The sequence below is a fragment of the Somniosus microcephalus genome, chromosome 4 (genome assembly GCF_052327205.1).
Source record: "Somniosus microcephalus isolate GS21.2 chromosome 4, FLI_Smic_1.0, whole genome shotgun sequence".
Taxonomy (NCBI): domain Eukaryota; kingdom Metazoa; phylum Chordata; class Chondrichthyes; order Squaliformes; family Somniosidae; genus Somniosus; species Somniosus microcephalus.
In genome coordinates, this window is record NC_140990.1 from 192,079,517 (window position 1) to 192,102,358 (window position 22,842).

At 48.3% G+C, this 22,842-nt stretch overlaps 1 pseudogene; it reads right to left on the reverse strand.

Annotated features, from left to right (window-relative positions):
• Nucleotides 1-17,423: 17,423 nt before the first annotated feature.
• Nucleotides 17,424-18,414, reverse strand: LOC147120091 (syncytin-2-like; annotated as a pseudogene).
• Nucleotides 18,415-22,842: the final 4,428 nt, after the last annotated feature.

Here is a 22,842-nt window from a genome sequence, read left to right on the forward strand (position 1 = left end):
CCTGCTGCTTCCAGTTATGCACCAACTTGTCCTGCGAGAGAGAAGGAAATTATAGTAATCTGGGATGTTATGATTAAGGTTATCCACCAGGTGGTGCTGTAGCTGGTGCTGCTACTGGTTAAGGTCAGGGGAGGTGGAATGAGAGGATGCAGGCCTGTATGTTTGTTACGCAGTTGTTTAATAAAGTACACGGACTAATTCTAATATCTCGCCTCTTCGCGTTGCTTGTTTCCCTACATGGATTTATCACATTTGGCGATGAGGTAAAAGGACACTGAATAAAGAAGAGAAGTCTGCCGGGACTTTTAAAAAAACAAACTCATGAGCTAAAGTTAGCTACCAATTGGACGAGAGCATGGCTGCCATGGTAGGAGTAGTCTCCGCTTTTGATATTCAAGCACAAACCTGGGAGGAATACTGTGAAGTGTTGGGTTATTTCTTCGAAGCAAATGAAATAAATGATGCTGGAAAAAGGAAAGCCATTCTGCTTAGTTCAGTGGGCAGCTAAACCTACAGTTTGATGAAGAATCTGCTCAGTCCTGAAAAGCCTGGGGACAAATCAATTGTTGAACTAGTGGCTTTGCTAAAAGAACATTTCAACCCTAAGCCTAGTGAGATTGTACAACGGTTCAAGTTTAGTTCAAGGAACAGAAAAGAGGAAGAGATTGTAATGGACTATGTAGCGGTGTTGCGTAAATTAGCACAAGATTGCAATTATGGGAACAACCTGAAGGAAATGCTGAGAGATAGGCTAGTTTGCGGAATAATGGATGACCGAATGCAGCGTAGATTATTATCCGAGACTGGGCTTACTTATGAAAAAGCATTGGAACTTGCTCAAGCCATAGAGACAGTGAACCGAGATGTAAAAGAAATACAGGGTTCAGACAGGGCTAATGCTAAGCAAGTTGCAGGTCAGGTTATTGTGCACAAGTTAAACATGCGTCAGAAACCACAACGTGAGCATGTGAAGGCATGTTATAGATGCAAGGGCGATCACCTGGTGAGTGAATGCCAGTTTCGGGAGGAAAAGTGCCACAAGTGTGGGAAACAAGGACACATAAAATGAGCATGCAGGGCAAAATCACCTGTGGAGGAATCCAAACCAAAAGGGGGAGGAAAGCAAAACCAAGGAAGAGAAGTGAAAAAACATGGAGCACACCACATCAGCGGGGAAGCTGAGGAAGAAGAGGACATGTTCATAATGTATAGCATGTTAGAGAACATTCCAAAAGTGGCTCCTATCACCTTGCAACTGACAGTAAATGACTCTAAGGTGAACTTTGAAGTTGATACAGGGTGCGGTGTAACCATAATGAACAGGGCAGAGTACTCAAAATTGTGGAACCGTGCAAAAGTTCCAGAGTTAAAGTCTTGCTCTCTGCATCTTAAAACATATACAGGTGAATGAGTAGCAACATTAGGTGCAGCTAATGTAACTGTGCAACACAGGGACACAGTGGAGCAGCTACCTGTAGTTATAGTATTGGGTACCGGACCAAACCTGTTAGGTCGGGGCTGGATAAAAGAACTTAAATTAGACTGGGGAGCAGTAAATCAAATAGATGAGGGCAAACAGTTGACTTTGCAAGAAGTGTTGAGTGAACATGAGAATGTGTTCAAGGAGGAACTTGGCACATTTAATGGCCCCCCAGCTAAGATTTATGTAGACAAGGAGGCACCGCCAAGCTTTTTTAAACAACGACCTGTGCCTTATGCCGTGAAACCAAAGGTAGAGGGTGAGCTTTACCGTCTATTGAGAGAGAACATACTGGAGCCAGTGAAATGTTCAGAATGGGCAGCTCCCATAGTACCTGCTTTAAAACCGGACAATTCGGTAAGACTCTGTGGAGATTATAAATTGACAGTCAATCGGGTGTCCAAACTAGAGCAGTATCCTATTCCCAAAACAGAGGATCTCTTTGTAAACCTGGCTGGAGGAAAGAAATTCACAAAGTTGGATATGAGTCATGCATACTTGCAGATTACACTGGATGACGAATCAAAGAAGTATATTACCATAAATACACACAAGGGCTTGTTTACATATAACCGCTTACCGTTTGGTGTCTCATCTAGTCCAGCTATCTTCCAGAGGACAATCTAAGGTGTACTGCAAGGGATTCCACATGTTTCCATCTATCTGGATGACATTCTGGTGACGGGAAGAACCGACCAGGAGCATCTGAGCACTCTGAGAGAGGTACTACAGAAATTGGAGAGGGCAGGGTTACGGCTCAAGAGGAGTAAGTGCACTTTCCTGGGGAATGAGGCAGTGTTCCTGGGACACAGAGTGGATGCCACCGGGCTCCATCCAATCAAGGAGAAGGTACAAGCACTGCAGGAGGCCCCTGCTCCTACCAATGTGGCTGAGTTAAAAGCTTACCTGGGACTGCTGAACTATTATAACAGGTTTTTACTTGTCAACAGTGTTAGCACCTCTTCACAAACTACTGCGCAAGGAGACACAGTGGCAGTGGAGAGAGGAGCAGGGGGTTTCATTTGAACAGTCCAAGAAACTGATGCTGTCGTCGGATGTGCTGGTTCACTACAATGAAGAGGAAGACATCATTCTCTCTTGTGATGCTTCACCTTACGGGGTGGGGGCAGTTCTTTCACACCACATGAAAGATGGAACTGAAAGACCAATAGGGTTTATGTCCCGAACTCTAACACCAGCGGAAAAAAACTATTCCCAGTTAGACAAAGAGGGGTTAGCAGTAATGTTTGGGTTACAGAGGTTCCACAAGTACATATATGGCAGGAAGTTCACCATATGCACCGATCATAAACCTTTTCTCTCTCTTTTCAATGAAATGAAAGCAGTTCCACAGATGTTGTCACCCCGGATCCAGAGGTGGGCAGTAACGTTGAGGGCATATGAGTATGTCATCGTCTACAAGGTGGGCAAGTACCATGGGAACGCAGATGCCTTGAGCCGTCTTCCACTGCCAGGCACACCTATCCTTGCAGCTCCAGAGGACAAAGTTTTGATGTTGGAGGGCACTGACACGGCACTTGTGACTGCAGAGCAAGTAAGAACATGGACAGGTAAAGATCCAGTACTGTCTAGAGTTCGAGAATATATGGTGAGGGGATGGCCACAGCATCCGGAAGGGACTGACTTCACACCCTACAGTGTCAGGAAAACAGAGCTGAGTGTGCAGGATGGTTGCGTGTTGTGGGGAGCACGAGTGATTATTCCACAGCCAGCACGACAGTCTATCCTAGAGCAACTACATCAGTGTCATCCTGGGGTGTTGCGTATGAAAGCCTTGGCTAGGAGTTACTTGTGGTGGCCAAAGCTAGATGAGGAGATAGAAAATCTAGTCAAGACATGCAGCACTTGTCAGGTACACAGGAAGGCACCAGCAGCGGCTCCTCTCCACCCCTGGGAGTGGCCGGATAAACCATGGGGAAGATTGCACTTAGATTATGTGGGTCCATTCATGGGGAAGATGTTCCTCATAATCATTGATGCACATTCCAAATGGATGGATGTTTATCCTGTTAATTCTGCTTCCTCCACTACGACTATAGACTGCCTGTGTCAGATCTTCAGTAATCAAGGGCTACCGGAGATCGTGGTAAGTGACAATGCCACTTGTTTTGTGAGTACAGAGACAAAAGAGTTCATGAGAAACAATGGCATAGTGCAGGTGACCTCGGCTCCATATCATCCGTCCTCAAATGGACTTGTGGAGAGAGCCATACAAAAATTAAGGAGATGATAAAAAAAAGTGCAGAAGGGAGTTTAGCAGCCAAAGTGTCACGGGTTCTGTTCAGCTACAGAATAACACCTCAATCCACCACAGGACTCTCTCCTGCTGAGATGTTATTAGGTCGTACACTACGCTCCACTCTTGACCTTGTCCACCCAGACCTAAAATGGAAAATGGAAAACAGACAAAACAAACAAAAAGAGAACCATGACAAAAGAACAAAGAGCTGAAGTTTTGGAGAAGGAGATGCGGTCCTTACCAGGAATTTCAGTTATGGACCAAAGTGGATTCCTGGCTTCATAGACTCAATGACAGGTCCAGTATCATACAAGGTCATGTTGGGAGATGGTAGGGTGGTACGCAGACATGTAGATCAGATACTTACCAGGCAAGGGGAAATTGAAATTGAGGTTCCAGATGCAATGGCTGAGGACAGGTTTGCCCCCAGTTATCCAAGTGCATCTGTGGTGCCACCACCATGGACAGAGACAATTCCACAGGAACCCATTCGTCAAGAGGGAACCATCATTGCCGAGTCAGATACTCTGAGCACTGCTCAGGAGCAGCTGGTGGCTTCACCACAAACAAGCAGGGACTTTACTGTTAGACATTCACAAAGGTCTCACAAGCCACCAGAGAGATTGGTACTGACTTGTTAGATTCGTCAAGTATTGAACATAGTGAATGGAGACTTCTTATGTGACCCTTAGGAATGGTTGTTTGTTAAGAAATTCATACTGAAATCTTAAGGGGGGAGGAATATAGTAATCTGGGATGTTATGATTAAGGTTATCCACCAGGTGGTGCTGTAGCTAGTGCTGGGTCAGGGGAGGTGGAATGAGAGGATGCAGGCCTGTATGTTTGTTACGCAGTTGTTTAATAAAGTACACGGACTAATTCTAATATCTCGCCTCTTCGAGTTCCTTGTTTCCCTACATGGATTTATCACAGAAATATTTCAGTGAGTGTGGTGCAATGTGTTTGGGTGATGTGGCTGTCATGGTTGAATAGTTGGCAGTTTGTGCAAGCAGTGAGATGTGGGTGCGAGGCTTGCAGCTGTGGTAAGTGTATGAGGGGTATGTGAAGCTATGAATGTGAGGTATGAATCCTGTTTGATAGAGATTGTTGGTAGGTGATTGATGGGGGTGTGGTGCATTGAGCAGTGTGTGAGACTAGTGGTGCAGTTGGTGGGATATGGCATTTGAAGATGACCTTGACCACTCGTGAGAGGTCATTGAAATTTTTGCGGCACTGCATCCAGGTCTTTGGGGCTTGGCTTTGGCATTGACCGCCATGGCTACCCACTTCCACTGCCTTTGCAGTGTTTGTCTGGAGGGCCTCCTGGCCCACTGTGGATATAGGATCTCTCTCCTCCTATCCACCTCCTCCGCCAAGGCCTCCAGTGCAGCATCTGAGAACCTTGGAGCATGCTCTCTTCTCTGTTGCGCCATTAGTCACAGTTCTTACAGGCCAGACTCTCTTCCCCAGCCACTTCCAGCATCTGCTGCAGACAGAATGCACCTCCACTTTAAGAGGTGCAGGCTGGCTTTAAGCAGTGCAGGCTAGCTTTAAGTAGTGCTAGCATTGTATGAACTTGGGTCCCCTGTTGAGACGTTCAGCCACTTAACAGTACATTTGACGCTGCCTCAATGCTGCAATAATTTAAATCAGCAGGCAGCATGAAGTTTGCGTGCTGCTTGCATTGGAAGCAACAGGCGCGAATTAATTGCGCATTGCGATCCCTGCGCCCATTTTCGGCGCTATCGAATTTAGCCTCAATATATTTTTAAAGTGGGTTTTAGGAGCATTAATGCTAACTGAATTAAACATTTTCCAATTTTTGGCAACCAGTGTCAACATCCAGGACAGGTAGAGCATTGATTAGCTGTGCAGTAAGCTCCCTCTAGTCTACTGTAACAATGTGCCTCAGCCCCAGCCTCAGAAGAGTAACCCCAACATCAGCAAAGAGACCAGTGTCCATTGAGAACTAGGGTGAAGCAGGGCTGCATCACCCAGCCTCCCAAATTTACTGATAGATTTTAATGGGGTTATTGGTGCATTTTGGTGGGATATTTACTGTTTTGATGGTTTACTAGTCTATTTTGATGGATTTAATGATACATTTAGGTATTAGAAAGAAAGAAAGAACTTGCACCTTTCATGACTTCAGGCCGTCCCAAAGTGCTTTAAAACCAATGAAGTACTTTTGATGTGTAGTCATTGTTGTAATGTAGGAAATGTGGTAGCCAATTTGTGCACAGCAAGGTCCCACAAACAACAATTTGATAATGACCAGGTACTCTGTTTCAGTGATATTGGTTGAAGGATGACTATTAGCCAGGACACCAGTGGATCTTTTACACCCACCTAAGACGGGGCCTCGGTTTGACATTTCATCCGAAAGACGGCACCTCCGATAGTGCAGCACTCCCTCAGGACTGCACTGGAGTGTCAGCCTAGATTTTGTGTTCTCTGGAGTGGGATTTAAACCCATAACTTTCTGATGTCAGAGGTGAGAGTGCTACCCACTGCGCCACTGCTGACACCTGCCTCCATGTACATGTACAGCTGCAACTACCCATTTAAACAAAAACAATAGTGTCGTCAAGATAGCAAACCGATGGAGTGCATGTGTTTGGTGGATTGGAATGGGCCAACAGTGCAGTGAATCTGAGAACCATCTACAAAATGATTTTGTCATGAAACCTATCCAAGAGGCATGCTTAACTACCATGAGACCAGTTGGGGCACAAATGTTACTGTGTTTATACTGGCAACCACAGGTAGATGTTAGCGTCCAACCTCTGACTGTTGGGTGTTAGACATTCGGGGGAAATTTGCTCACCTTGCTCACTATAAGCCTTTCGAAAGGGAATTGGATAAATACTTGAAGGGGAAAACTTTGCAGGGCTATGGGGAAAGGGCAGGGGAATGGGACTAATTAGATAGCTCTTTCATAGGCTCGATGGGCCAAATAAGCTCTTTCTGTACTGTATCGTTCAGTGAGTCAATGATTCTAGGCTTATCACTAGTGATAAATAAGGACTACTGAAGCCCCTCTCCCCCATGGTCAAAGAGTAAATGCACAGTGCCTGTGAGTAATATAGGCTAGTTTTGGTCCCTAATGTGTGTTGACTTAGCCACATCAGTGAGGGCACTACATTTAGCCTCAGTGTCCATGAACTGGAGAGAGGAAAATTCATCCAGGGTTCCTGTTCCGTGGTTCTATTTAGTGTGTATAGACATCTGAGTGAGGACAGGATTGAGGCAACGACCTCTTGGGTGAGTGACGCAGAAGGCGACTTAGCAACCAATGAGTTGTTACCTTTATTACAGGTGGAGTAAAGAGAGAAACCAGACACAAAATTGGAGGGGAAAAAATAAGCATAACATAGAACTGCTTTTCTAACTTAAAGGTGCAATAAAAACAGTCTTCATTGTATCCTGTGGTCTCCTAAATCTAACCAGGCAGGTTCTTATTTTCCAGTCAGCCCTTTCAACTTGGCTGTAATTGCAGCATCGGATTTCTGAGCGCATGGATTTATTTTCATTTCATTAATTTTTTTCCAGAGTCCCTTTTGGACAGTTCTTTAACCAAACACAGACTGGCTGTTGTCAAAGTCTGTGAAGTTTTTTGTTTAAACTGTAAGCTATATTTCTGCAGCCATTGGCACCCGCTTTAATTATCTCCTCTGAGGATATCTCCACCCTGTGTGTAATGGTGGAGAAGGGGAAAGGTCATTTACAATTAGAGTTTGTTATGACTGCCTGAGTAAGCAAAGCTGTCGTTGTGAGTCTGAAGTTTCAGGTACATATCGCCCCAAGACCCTTCACGGGCAAATGCCCCCCATGCTATGGCATTGATCTACAAAGACCAGACAGTTCCTTGTCTGGACTGAGTTAGTGGCTCACAGCCAGACCAACACTTGGGATGCTGCAATTGGTATCACTGCCCCTGGGCTAGGGAGGGGAAAATCAACCATCTCCTGATCATTGTACTGTTCCCTGCTGCAATATGCATGAGGGAGTATCAGCAGGTTATTCGAATGCAAGGACTCCGCTGTGATGCCTCTGTGGTTCAATACCCTGCTGACACTCACTGTCCTGCATAAAGAGGAGAAAATGCTGGAAGTACACAGCAGGACTGCTAGCATCTCTGAGAGAAAAGGTAGATCGATGCTTTGGATCGAGACTTGTGAACTGATGAAGAGCACCGACCTGAAACACTGACTCATCTTGTCTCCTTTCCGATGCCGACGGACCTGCTGAGTACCTCCAGTTTCTCTTTTGATTTCAGATTTTCAGCATTTGCAGTTTGCTCTTAACTCACGCTCAAAGGATCATCACGTATCTCGGTGTGAGTTACTGGCACCAGGAGGCGAGGGGGATGGGGGAAAGACGTGAATTAATTTTCAAATAAATCAATAGCAGACTAGGAATGATGGCGTCACATTCACAGTTATGATAGGGATGCCAGCAAGCTGGCGAGGCCATGGAGAGGACAGACGTTTGGTATGTGCACCAATAACCAGCACAAAGGAAAACAGGTCCGAATGGAATAAAACACGAAAATGAAGACCGCACTTATTAAAAATAGAGCAGATACGTGGGCAATTAATTCAGGGCTTGAAGTATGATGGTAGTCTGCTCTTGTGGTTTGTGATAAACTCCAAGGGCTAGAAATTCAGCTCCGTAGCACCTGAATTTTGGGCGCTATGCGTGCCATTTTGTGACAAAATGGCTTCCGAGCTGTGCCTGCACTTCTGATGCCTGCCGCGTCGGACAGCATCGAGGTGAGGGCAGCCAGCGCTGCCATTTTCATCCTCAACACTGGAGCTAATGCCCTGTCTTAACCTTGCACAGGTGAACATGCATTCAGCAGCAACAAGAACCCCCCACCAGCGATATTTAAAGGGATCAGCAACCACTCTAAGGTTAGTTGCTGATTAATTTCTACTGTCTCTGTGTAAGTTTGTGGAGTGTTTACAGCTTTGTAGAGCTGCTTAAAGTTGGTGAGGTGACAGGGAGTGGTGCTGCAAATGGAGAAGGCCTTGCATCTGACTTCAAGGGTTCTGGTCAGACCACTGGCTCTCAGTCGTGGGTGCTCTAGTTGTCACCCCCCTTGGCCTGCATCATAACAGGGAGACGGAGCAGAGGCAGTGAAGAAGAGGTCAAGCTGTTCACAGAGGGAGGAGGAGGAGGGGGAGAAGGGCTCTCAGCAGGAGGCCTTACCCACCTTGGGCCCTCCGAGACCAATTCTCTGACCTCAGCCTGAGCCAGGAGCAGTGTGTGAGGCATCTGCGCTTTATGAAGGAGGTGTCCACAGAACTCTGCCACCTCTTGCAACCAGACCTGCAGCCTCACGCCAGGGCAAGGACAGCGCTGCCAGTGGCTGTGAAGGTGACCATGGCCCTGAATTTCTTCATGTCGGGATCCTTTCAAGCTGGAGCAGGCGACATCTGTAACATCTCCCAGTTCACTGTCCACTGCTGCATAAGCGAGGTGACAGACCAGAGAGAAGCAGGCGGAGCATTTACGTGGCTTTGCCAGGATAGCAGACTTCACCAAGATGCAGGGCACCATCGTCTGTACGCACGTGACTTTGCGGGTATCGTATCTAAATGCTGAGATGTACCGCAAGAGCAACCACTCGCTGAATGTGCAGTTGGTGAATGGCCGGTATCCTGGCAGCAGTCATGATGCTTTTATTTTGTGCCAGTCTGCTGTTCCCTCAGGCTTTGAGCCACCAAGACAAACCAAAGGGTGGCAACTGGGCGACAAAGGCTATCCGCTGACCACCTGGCTCATGACTTCACTCAGCAAACCAACCCCATGTGGGTAGCATGCGTACAACGAGAGATACGATGCCACACAGAATCTGATGGAGCAGGCCATTGGCACCCTTAAACACCATTTCCGCTGCCTGGACTGCTCTGGGGAGCCCTGCAGTACTCACCAGAGCGTGTCTGAAGATTCGTCGTGGTCTGCTGCATGCTCCACAACCTCGCCATCATGAGGGCCCAGCCCTTGTCACCAGGCATACGGTGACCAGCTGAGGAAGAGGAGATGGAGAAGAGTAGGAGGTAGCAGAGGTATTAACAGCCTACTGAGCAGAGCATCTGATGCATCTATGTTAATGAGGCCTGACTGTTAACATGGACCAGGACCTCTCCTGCTTGTCCACACTTTCTGCTGACTGACTGTCTGGGAGTTAAAATTCCCCCTTTAACGTCGAGGACACGCATGAAGACTAAGTGCTTGGGTGAGGTAGTGGAGCACTCCCAGTGTGAGCTAATGGAAAAGGACAGGAGCAAGAGGGAACAATTTGAGGGGAAAAAAAATGTCAAGCAATGCACATAAAAGAGAAACTTTTAAACTTTCAGTGTAAAATAGAGACCATGCTGAGAGTGGAGCCATAACTTCCCCACTGAAATTTTGGAATAACTATTTGACCTAATTAGTGTTTCCAGAATGAGTTGACGTTATCGATCATGTTCTGCCAAGGAAGCCAAACAAGCCCAACCTGTCCAGGCTGAAGTATTTTAGAAAATGAATGTTTTGGTTGGAGAAAAGGAAATGCAGGGAGGGGTGCATTCTACACATGACTGAGATTGACCCTAAAGGACCTGAATGCTTCATTTCGGGCCTAACTGAGGCTATGTTTTTTTATTCTAAAGGAATTACAGCTTCAATTGGAACCAAGTAAAGTATTTTAAACAAATATTATTCTGACTTATTTTTGGAGTCAATTGAGGGTTTTTCTGGTCTGGCAACTTTAACTTGGGCCTAGCTAAGACTTTAAACTAATGGTATCGCAGCTTCAGTTTGACACTGAGGCTTTTTAGATGTTGCTGATTGCACACTCTCAGGCAGCAGGCTCACCTTTGTTAGCAATATACAAATAAGGCAAGTGCCAGACACCAAATTATGAAGACACTTTAAATTAATCTACATATTAAAGAAATACTGCTGCCCCCACAAAGCTGTTGGGCAAGCTTTCCACTTCTCTCGCTAAGCATGTTGCTCTCACCTCAAAGAAAATAATGTTCAAAAACCTTTTTGCATTTCTGGTGGGGAAAGTCCTTGTAAAGTCTGCCTCACCCCTCCCAAACTTTGACAAGCTCTCCCCTTGCACCTTATCGTCTGTGACGAGATAGGACTACGTAAACAGCCTGTCTGATGATCCAGTTTCAGGCTCCACATCGAGCCTTGTCAGTAGGTTTTTCTCCCCCTCCCCCCATTTTTTCATGATCCATTGCCAGACTTCACAAAGCTCAGGAACAGTAAGTCCATTCATGGGTAACACAGGAGCTAATTAATGAGTTGGAAAACTGAGAAGAAAACTCGTTAATCCACTTTTCTCGGCTGAAACACAGCAGCATTGTCGGGGAGGGGGTGGAAATGCAGTAACAAGCAGTGGCACTGCTGGGTGCCGTGATTTCCCTGCCAGTTAGGGACTAATCCAATATTGTAAATTAGATATTTGCTTGGCAATTTAAAGCTGCCAGGGTATTATATGATTTTATTGTGCAACTGGGAAACAATTGCAATGTCAAATTATGTTGCACCCGATCTCTCAGCAATGACTCTCTGAAGTTCCCCTATGAATTGCCCTCTCCTTTTTACAGTACTGAATTACCTCTTTACTAGGGTATCAACTAATAGGACATGCTGTCACTGGTCTGATATGCTCCTAGGATCTAGGCAACGACTGTACTGAGATAACTGATCCTTGTTTTCTTTCTCTCTCTAATAAGGTTTTGAACTTCCCTGGTTCAGCCATTTCAAAACGATGTTGACATGAAACATAAAGGCTGGAATTTTCCTGTTGCTGAGTGTGCGGGTTTGGGGGTGGGTCGGCAATAAAAATCCCAGAAATAGCGAGCACGTCGGGAACCTGCCGTCATCCCGCCGCCTCGCGTATTTAACTTGGGCGGCTTTGAAGGCGCGACATGGACCCGATCGGCAGAGGCAGGTGACCTCATTGAAATCATTAAGTGCTTGTTGAGAGACCCTTAAGAGTGATTTTAACACCAGCGGGGGTGGGGAGGGGGCAGTTGATTGCCCGTGGGAGAGTAAAGAGATGAATCAGAAGTGTTATGATAAGAATAGGTATCGTTACCATTATGCTCATGATGGCATTTCACTGGCTGCTGACATCAGTCACCATGTGAGTGACTGCTGTATGCCATGTGTCTGTATGAGATGTGATTCTGTCATTAGGTTGCTGGGATGCCTTTTCTCTCCATCGCCCACCGCCAGCATCTCTTCAACTCCCGATACCTCCAGAGGCCCCTCCTTTGCTGCTGTTAGTTGACTGAAGACTGGAGGGCCACCTCCGGTTCTCTGTCTCTCCCTATTGTTCTGGACTCTATTTTCCTGCAAGAAGGGAAAGAAGAGAAGTTTGAGTGAGAGTGATGGAATGAGTGTCAGGAATGGATGGGTTACATCTGTAGAGGGTGACTACGAGGTAGTGGAGGTGCCAATGTCAAATGGCCTCCTTGTGTGGTGTTACTTGCTATGATTGCATTAGGATGAGGGTGAGTGTGAGGGGTGGTTAGTCAGATGGGGATGTGAATATGTTGGTGTGAAGAATGATGTGCAGGAGTAGGCTTGGGAAGGCAGAGTGATGGGGATGTGTTGACAGGCATATCAGGATGAAGGTAAGTGTGGCATTGCATTCACCTTTCCTGACCTCATGAGATCATTAAATAATTTCCTGCACTAGAGCCAGGTCCTCCTTACCACATCCCTGCTGCTGACCTCCACTGCTATATACAGCCAGGCTCTTTTGGTGTCATTTGGAGGTCTCCTTTGCCTATCAGCAGGGAAGAGGACCTCCCTGCGTGCTCTGACTGCCTCCACCAGTGTATGCAGGGATGAGTCTGAAAAGCGTGGTGCAGTCCTTGGCCTTTGGCTATCCATCCTTGCTACTTTCTAACAGTAACACGATCAGTGCTGACAAGCAAATGTTCCAGGCTTATAATGACAGAAATGGAACAATCATTAGAACGCTGACTCTGTGACACACCTTCAAACCGAGCTTGCATGGCAAAATACTTGATGTGACTTTTTTTGTGGTTGTGTGTACATCTGTGTATGAATGAGTGTGAAGGGGGACAAAAGCCCTGGGCTTGGGGGAGGCCTCCAGCTTTTGCTTCCCCTATTCTCTCAATACCTTTATAAAAAAAGGATGTACAAGGAGGCCTCCTCAAAATGAGTCAGGGGTTGTAATTTCTGAGCCCTCTTCCAGTTTGGTTCTGTTCCCTTCTATTACATGCTGTGTTGTCCTGCAAGCTCAGAAGTAGTCTTGAGATGTTGTAAACTGAAGGGGCACATATAGTAATAGGCATTTGCCCAACCTATAGCCCCACCCTTTATGTCAATCCTTGATCATGCAGCTAGGTTGTGTTCAATTGATTTCCTGTGCAAGGCCTTTATAATGTACTAGCTGAAGTGCCCGGCGGTGCCGAGGCTTTTTCGAGGGCATGTTGTTGTTGGAAGAGAGAGAGAGAGAGCGACTGGGGGGAAGAGAGAGAGCGACTGGGGGGAAGAGAGAGAGCGACTGGGGGGAAGAGAGGGAGGGGAGGGGTGGGGGGAAGAGAGGGAGGGGAGGGGAGGGGGGAGGGAGGGGGGAGGGAGGGGGAGGGCGGGGAAGGGAGGGCGGGGGGAGGGGAGGGGGGAAGGAAGGGGGGGGAAGGGAGGGCAGGGGAGGGGAAGGGAGGGCGGGGGGGAGGGGAGGGAGGGGAAGGGAGGGCGGGGAAGGGAGGGCGGGGGGAGGGGGAGGGAGGAGGGGGAGGGAGGGCGGGGGGGAAGGGCGGGGGAGGGGAGGGGGGGATGGAGGGCGGGGGGGGAGGGTGGCGGGCGCCCCCCCCGAGGGTCGCGGCCACCGAGGGTCGCGACCCCCCCGAGGGTCGCGCCCCCCCCCTCTCCCCGGAGGTGAAGACCGCCGATTGCGCGCGCAGCAGGAGCTGAGACGCGGCGTCTCTCTCGGCCGGCGGGCCCGGTTGCCAGGGCAACCGTGACGCTGACCAAGCCAGAGAGAGAGACGCCGCGTCTCAGCTGCTCCTGCTGCGCGCGCGGGCCCCCCCCCCGAGGGTCGCGGGCCCCCCCGAGGGGTCGCGGCCCCCCCCCCCGAGGGTCGCGGCCGCCCCCCCCTCCCCCCGAGGTGAAGACTGCCGATTGCGCCCGTTGCCAGGGTAACGCTGGACGCTCAGCAAGCCCCGGCAGAGAGAGACGTCTCAGCTCCTGCTGCGCGCGCACCCTCGCGGCGCTGGGCTGAGGCTCGGCCCTCCAGCCTTCGAGTGGGGCCGGGAGGTGCCTAGCTCGGGCGTGGGTGCGGAGGAGACGCCGAGGCTTCTAGGCCTACCTGGAAAAACGGGGAAAGGTAGGAAAATTAATGAGATTAGATAAGTTAATTACTTTCTAAATCATTTTTTTAAAAAACAATATGTGTTTTAAAAGCAACGTTTATTTTTAAGACGCAGAAAGCGGGAAAAAGAAAGGAAAAGTTTGGAATCAAGATGTCGGCGACTCACCTCGGTTCAGAACGATAAAGCCCGGCCACACGTGCACCGATTGGCCCGGCGGCACACGCCAGCAACCCGGCGTACGATTGGTCGAGCTCGAGGTCACTCTGTCGCTAATGAGCGGATAATGAGATGCTAATGAGCGGAATGTTGAAGGTTTTTGGGATACCGCGGGCGCAATTTTAGCCCGGCGAAACGTAAATACGCTTAAAACCGTCTCGGAAGCGTAAGCTTTCTTTGGAGGTAACGCGCGCGTAGGTACGCCCCTGTAACTTTCGAGTGCATACCCGCAACGCACACGCGATGACAGACATAGACAGATAGACAGATAGACAGAAAGACAGAATGACAGAAGTACCGATTTATATATATAGAAGCTGAAGTGCCCGGCGGTGCCGAGGCTTTTTTGAGGGAATGTTGTTGTTGGAACAGAGAGAGAGAGCGACTGGGGTGAAGAGAGAGCGACTGGGGGGAAGAGAGAGAGCGACTGGGGGGAAGAGAGAGAGCGACTGGGGGGAAGAGAGGGAGGGGGGAGGGGGAGGGGAGGGGGAGGGGAGGGGGAGGGGGGGGAGGGGAGGGGGGAGGGAGGGGGGAGAGGGGAGGGGGAGGGGAAGGGGGGGAGGAGGAGTGGAGGGGGAAGAGGGGAGGGGGAGGGGAAGGGGGGGAGGGGAGGGGGAGGGGAAGGGGGAGGGGAAGGGAGGGCGGGAGGGAGGAGGAGGGAGGGGGGGAGGGGGAGGGCGGGGAAGGGGGAGGGGAGGGGGAGGGGGGAGGAAGGGAGGGGGGGAGGGGAGGGGGAGGGCGGGGAGGGGGGAGGAAGGGAGGGGGGAGGGGAGGGGGAGGGCGGGGAGGGGGGAGGAAGGGGGGGGGAGGAAGGGAGGGGGGAGGGGAGGGGGAGGGCGGGGGGGAGGAAGGTAGGGAGGGGGGGAAGGGAGGGCAGGGGGGGAAGGGGGGAAGGGGGGAGGGAGGGCGGGGTTCGCCCCCCCCCCGAGGTGAAGACCGCCGATTGCGCGCGCAGCAGGAGCTGAGACTGTCGGCCGGCGGGCCCGGTTGCCAGGGTAACCGTGACGCTGACCAAGCCAGAGAGAGAGACGCCGCGTCTCAGCTGCTCCTGCTGCACGCGCAGCCCCCCACCCCCCCCGCCCGAGGGTCGCGGCCCCCCCCCCCCGAGGTGAAGACCGCCGATTGCGGCTGCGCGAGACGTCCGGCGGGCCCGGTTGCCAGGGTAACGCTGGACGCTCAGCAAGCCCCGCCCCCCGGCCAGCCAGAGAGAGACAGCGGGTCTCAGCCCCTGCTGCGCGCGCACCCTAGCGGCGCTGGGCTGAGGCTGGCCCTTCAGCCTTCGAGTGGGGCCGGGAGGTGCCTAGCTCAGGCGTGGGTGCGGAGGAGACGCCGAGGCTTCTAGGCCTACCTGGAAAAACGGGGAAAGGTAGGAAAATTAATGAGATTAGATAAGTTAATTACTTTCTAAATCATTTTTTTTTAAAACAATATGTGTTTTAAAAGCAACGTTTTTTTTTTAAGACGTAGAAAGCGGGAAAAAGAAAGGAAAAGTTTGGAATCAAGATGGCGGCGACTCACCTCGGTTCAGAACGATAAAGCCCGGCCACACACGCACCGATTGGCCTGGCGGCACACGCCAGCAACCCGGCGTACGATTGGTCAAGCTCGAGGTCACTCTGTCGGTCACTCTGTCGCTAATGAGCGGATAATGAGATGCTAATGAGCGGAATGTTGAAGGTTTTTGGGATACCGCGGGCGCAATTTTAGCCCGGCCGAAACGTAAATACGCTTAAAACCGTCTCGGAAGCGTAAGCTTTCTTTGGAGGTAACGCGCGCGTAGGTACGCCCTGTAACTTTCGAGTGCATACCCGCAACGCACACGCGATGACAGACAGATAGACAGATAGACAGATAGACAGAAAGACAGAAAGACAGATAGACAGAAAGACAGAATGACAGAAGTACCGATTTATATATATAGATTAGTGTGCCAAGAGCTTCTTTTGTAAGTTGCAGCTTTAATGTGCGCCTTGCTGGAGTATTGACATGCCTAATAAGCAATGAAAGAGCTTTAAAGTGGATGAGGGCTCGACATGAACCAACAATAAATGTGTAGCAGGTTGACAGCAACAATGCGTCATGCACACTAGGACCATCTACCTAGATGTAATATTGAACTCATATAAGACCTTGGGCTCCAGTGGGAATATCGTATGCAGTTTTAGGTACCCTGTAATATGGAGGATATAAAAGCAAAGGAAAAGATACATTTTTCTGAGGGTTACCAGGGATGAGGAATTATAATTGCGAAGAGAGACTTGGTAAGTTAAGATTTTTTTTCAGCAGTGTCGAAATCTCGACTCTCAATGAGACTCTGAAACAATCAGCTCCGGTAGATGTTCTTTTATTAAGCTTTTACTTGCGGCAAGGAGAGCGTCCCGCTCAGTCAAAGGCTAAGCAGAGACTCTCTCCAGAAGTACAGATCAATAACATATTTATACAGTGAAGTAAACAGGTTATGGTTTCATCATGTGTCTTTCAAGTCAGACAAAGGGACAAAGAGTTCTTCAATCCTTATCTAAGTTTCTACATATTTCTAAAGTCTGGCGTAGCGAAAGACTATTGATAATACAATGGGTAGTTATTTATTCTAGACTATTTAATTAAGACTATCAGTACTGTTTGGAATGTAGATACTTCATACAGTATGTTTCTTCTGTTATCTGGTGGTCAAGCCTCTGGCCAGGTGGCTTGAGTAAGGTTCCCTTTACTCATGTAAATGGTCTTTGTTTACAACGCAGATAAGCAACTGTTCTCAGTGTTTAGTCAAGGTTAACATGTTTAAGGAAGGAATAGAGGACATTTCTGCAGAGGCTTCTGGGAGGACCGGGACTCCATTTTGTTTGTCAAAAAGGGGCACATGTAACTATTCAGCTTTAAAAAGGTACATTTCCACATTCCCCCCTTTTGTCCTTCACGAGGACAACTTAATCCATTCCAATCCTGCTTAGACTTTCCATTTCCATTTCCGCACAGAATCCTTCAGTAGTTGTTGCTACCATAACCTTAGTAGTGGTTGCTGTTGGTAACACTGTTTTTCCCACTCTGACACAGCAGCACTTGATTGATACAAACAGAAGGTATAGGGAAAAGATTATCAGCAAGAATATGATCAGGCCCTGTACCAGGGATTTTCCCAGGGATCCTAGCCATCCAGATGCCCAACCCCACAAAGTGGTACTGCCTAGGCCAGTAATTTGTTTGTACTCTATTACCTTCTCTCTAATAAGTTCTGCCAGACTGCTGATCTTTTCTGAGTGATTCGGGATGTACGTACAGCATTCCTCACCAATCAAAGCGCATGTCCCTCCTTCCTTGGCTAGGAGATAATCTAGGGCCATACGATTTTGGAGAGCCACTGTCCGAATGGCTACCATTTCGTCATTTACCCTTTCGAAGGTTTGTGAGGTTGCGTTGGCTACTGATTCTACTAATTTAGCCAGTTCCCGTATTTCCCACTCGTTTGACATTGTCCCATAGAGTGGTATCATTACCTTGAATATTCCATTCAACCATGTCAAATCCCGTTTAGGTCGATGGCTTTCATAGGCGTCCCTCAGGGTCTTTGTTGTTCTAATAAAGGGTATCACATATCCTAAGTAACAGGATCCCGTCCATGATTGTGGTAACCAGGGGTAGGCCTTATGACTACAGATAAAATAGGTTCCATTATAAGAAGTGAATTGCAACTTCTTCTTTGTCATAATAGGGTAGGAACATGTCCAGGTACCCCCACCCGTCTTATTACGGACATTTGTCATGTTAAACTGACCCACATCACGCCAGTTGTGGGGTCGAGTTATGGTAAAATTCTGGGCGCATTTGCTTTTACCTACGTTCTCGCCCCCTGCTATGTTCCTTACTAAACATATTTTACCCATTGGGGCCCCTATACCTGGGGTATTAGTAAGCACTAGGAATGGGGGCTGCCGAGTCCGATTATATTTGGGTTGGTACCACCCCTGGAAGGCAGTGAGATTATAGCCTGCTGATTCCCATTCCGGCCTCCAATCCTCTGTACTAGTAGTGCCCCGATAGGATGTGTGCCTTTTCTGGGAAGTATTACTGCGTGTATCGTTCTGACTGATTATCCACTCAGCCATTCCTGATTCGTTAAAGGGAATGGGTCTTAGAGGGATGCCTCCTTTCGAGTGAATGGGCACATGTGCACATACCCAACAGTTGATAAATCTCTTTCTTGTGCATACTCATGACTCAGTGCCATGAATACATTTATATGCAGTTCCCTTTGTTCACGTGTCTGTACCTCTGGTGCTATCAGTAACACAAAGCATAATCCTGTTTAGCATAGTACTGTCGGTCCCCATAGTCTGTGTAAATCTTTTTCTCTCCCTCTGGTTCCTTCTCCTTTTCCTCCGGATCGGGTGCTTTTTTGCAATGGGACGCGTGGATCCATGTTGGCCTTTCTTTTATCTTGATTGCAGTCTTAGTTGTCATAAGAAATAGGAGCAGTTGTAGGCCATACGGCCCCTCGGGCCTGCTCCACCATTCAATAGGATCATGGCTGATCTGAATCTAGACTCACGTCTACTTCCCTGCCCTCTCCCCGTAACCCCTAATTCCCTTATCTGCTAGGAAAATGTCTATCTCCATTTTAAATTTATTTAATGTTGCAGCTTCCACAGCTCTCTGGGGTAGCGAATTCCATAGATTTACTACCCTCTGAGTGAAGAAGTTTCTCCTCATCTCAGTTTTGAAAGATTATGCCCCCTAGTTCTAGTCTCACCCATCAGTAGAAACATCCTCACCGCATCCACCCGATCAAGCCCCCTCACAATCGTATATGTTTCGATAAGATCGCCTCTCATTCTTCTGAACTCCAATGAGTAGAGTCCCAACCTACTCAACCTTTCCTCATACGTCAACCCCCTCATCTCTGGAATCAACTGAGTGAACCTTCTCTGAACCGCCTCGAGAGCAAGTATATCTTTTCTTAAATATGGAAAACAAAACTGCATGCAGTATTCCAGGTGTGGCCTCACCAATACCCTGTATAACTGCAGCAAGACTTCCCTGCTTTTATACTCCATCCCCCTTGCAATAAAAGCCAAGATTCCATTGGCCTTCCTGATCACCTGCTGCACCTGCATACTAACTTTTTGTCTTTCATGCACCAGGACCCCCAGATCCCTTTGTACTGCAGCACTTTGCAGTTTCTCTCCATTTAGATAATAACTTGCTCTTTGATTTTTTCTGCTAAAGTGCATAACCTCACACTTTCCAACATTATATTGCATCTGCCAAATCTCTGCCCACTTACTTAGCCTGTCTATATCCTTTTCCAGGTTTTTTATGTCCTCCTCACTCACTGCTTTCCCTCCCATCTTTGTATCGTCGGCAAACTTGGACATGTTGCACTTGGTCCCTTCCTCCAAATCGTTAATATAGATTGTAAAGAGTTGGGGTCCCAGCACTGACCCCTGCGGAACACCACTAGTTACTGATTGCCAGCCCGAGAACAAACCATTTATCCCAACTCTTTGTTTTCTGTTAGATAGCCAATCTTCCACCCATGCCAGTATATTACCCCCAATCCAGTGATTTTTTATCTTGATCAGTAATCTTTTGTGTGGAACCTTGTCAAATGCCTTTTGGAAGTCCAAATACACTACATCCACTGGTTCCCCTTTATCCACCCTGTATGTTACATCCTCAAAGAATTCGAGCAAATTTGTCAAACATGACTTCCCCTTCGTAAAACCATGCTGACTCTGTCCTATTAAATTATGTTTATCCAAATGCTCTGTTACTGTTTCCTTAATAATGGACTCCAACATTTTGCCAACCACAGATGTTAGGCTAACTGGTCTATAGTTTCCAGCTTTTTGTCTACTTCCCTTCTTAAATAAGGGTGTTACATTAGCAGTTTTCCAATCTGCCTGGACCTTTCCGGAGTCCAGGGAGTTCTGGAAAATGATCACCAATGCATCCACAATCCCTACCGCCACTTCTCTCAAGACCCTAGGATGTAGGCCATCAGGTCCGGGGGATTTATCCGCCTTAAGTCCCATTATTTTACTGAGTACCATCTCCTTAGTGATTTTAATTGTGTTTAGCTCCTCCCCCCCCCCTTTGCCCCCTGTTTGTCCAGTGTTGGGATATTTTTAGTGTTCTCTACTGTAAAGACTGATACAAAATATTTGTTCAGCGTCTTTGCCATCTCCATGTTCCCCACCACTAGTTTCCCGGTCCCATCCTCTAAGGGACCAACGTTCACTTTAGCCACCCTTTTTCTTTTTATATAGCTGTAGAAACTCTTGCTATCTGTTTTTATATTTTTTGCTAGTTTACTTTCATAATCTATCTTCCCTTTCTTAATTAATCTTTTAGTTATTGTTTGCTGGCTTTTAAATGCTTCCCAATCTTCTATCCTCCCACTAGATTTGGCTACTTTATATGCCCTTGTTTTCAGTCGGATACTATCCTTTATTACTTTACTAAGCCACGGATGGCTGTCTTTTCTTTTATTCCCCTTTTTCCTCAGTGGAATATATTTATCTTGAAAGATGTGAAATATCTCCTTGAATGTAGACCACTGCTCTTGTACCGTCTTACACTTTAATCTGTTTTCCCAGTCCACTTTAGTCAATTCTACTCTCATACCTTCATAGTCTCCTTTATTTAAGCTTAGTACGCTGGTTTGAGATCCAACTCTCTCACCCTCAAACTGAATTTGGAATTCAACCATATTATGGTCACTCATTCCAAGGGGATCCTTTACTAGGACAGTTTTTTATTAATCCTGTCTCATTACACAGGACCAGATCTAAGATTGCCTGCCCCCTGGTTGGTTCAGTTACATACTGCTCAAGGAACCTGTCCCTAATACACTCAGCAAAACCTGGTATGGTCCTTCAAATCTGGGTTGTAGACTGCTTTTTTGTTTAAAAATCTTGATGTAAACGAATTCTCCGGGCTCCAGGTTATGGTACTTCCCTTCGCTGGTTCGACTTGAGCTTCTTTTACCTGTGAATGAAAGCTGAAAATACATTTGGTTAGTGCAATACTGTGGCGGAGCCACCAAAGGACTCAGATCATTTGCATATAATTCCTTTAACAACGTGTCAGCTACAGCCTGAGTCTGTATCTTTATTTATGCTGTTTAACTGTACAGAGCGTGGTTACTTTTAACAGCGCGGCTAAAACGTGATGACGTCACGCCGTTCATCACATGATTCCCCACTGGCGGGAAAACGTGATGACGTCATGACGTCAGCCACGGGACTGCAGGGGCAGTCCTCGTGGAGCCTCCAAGGAGAGCAGACCTACATTCGATGTTATCCTGCAGTTTCTTGTTAAAACCTGTTTGTTTCATTAAAGTTCATTTTGTTTGATCGCCTGAGTAGAACTCGGTCTTTCAGTTAGGAACTCACGTTCCTACATTGGTGACCCCGACTTTCGTGAACGGTTTTCGCGGAAGATCTTCAGCACGGAAATGAACGCCGTGACTCTGAAACTGCCACAGTTCTGGGAGCAACAACCAGCCGCGTGGTTTATCCAGGCTGAAGCCCAGTTCGCCATCAGGAACATCGTCATGGATCAGACCCATTATTACTACGTGGTCTCCGCCCTCGATAGCGCCACTGCCTCGCGGATCGTCAGCCTCCTCGGTAGTCCTCCTACTGACCGCAAGTATGATATGTTAAAGGCGCAGTTGCTACAAGTCTTCGGGCTCTCGAAGTCAGAATGCGCTCGCCGGCTCCTCGCTATGCCCGGCCTCGGGGACTCCAAACCATCCGAGCTCATGAGCCAAATGCTCACGCTCTTAGGTGCCGAACCGGAATGCTTCCTCTTCCGGGAGCTATTCCTCTGCCAACTGCCAGAGCAGGTGCAGGCTGCCCTAGCCAGGTCCAAGGTCACAGACTGCGCTGAGCTTGCTGCCAAAGCAGATAAGATTTTCACAGTAACCCAGCAGTGCTGCGCTGCCACAAGACGCCCATCCCCCACAGATGCGGCTCCAGCTCCTCTTGCAGCGGGCTGGTGCTCCTACCACGCCCGTTTTGCCACGAAAGCACGACGCTGCCGCTCTCCCTGCAGCTTTTCGCCCAAAAACAAAACAAAGCTCCTGCAGCGTTCCTGGCGAAGGAGGACCGGGTCTAACGGGCGCGCCGCGGCTGCGATGGCCATCGGATCGTCGGGGAAACTTCTTTACATCAGCGATTCCCTATCGGGTCGACGTTTCCTTTGTGACACCGGGGCGCAGTGTAGCATCCTACCTGCGTCGAATCTCGATATGCAAGCTGGGGACCACGGCTTTTCCCTCATGGCAGCTAATGGCGCAGCCATTTGAACTTTCCGAAAGCGGCGGGTCCAAGTGTGTTTCGGCGGTCAGCGCTTCCATTGGGAATTCGTCATGGCCACAGTCTCGCAGGCCATCCTAGGGGCGGATTTTCTGTGTGCCAACGGCCTCCTCATCGATGTCCGGCACCGCCGGTTGATCAACGCGGCCACCTTCCACTCGATTCCGTGCCACCACGGTACCGCTGTGTCGCGCTCTATCCCCTGCACGT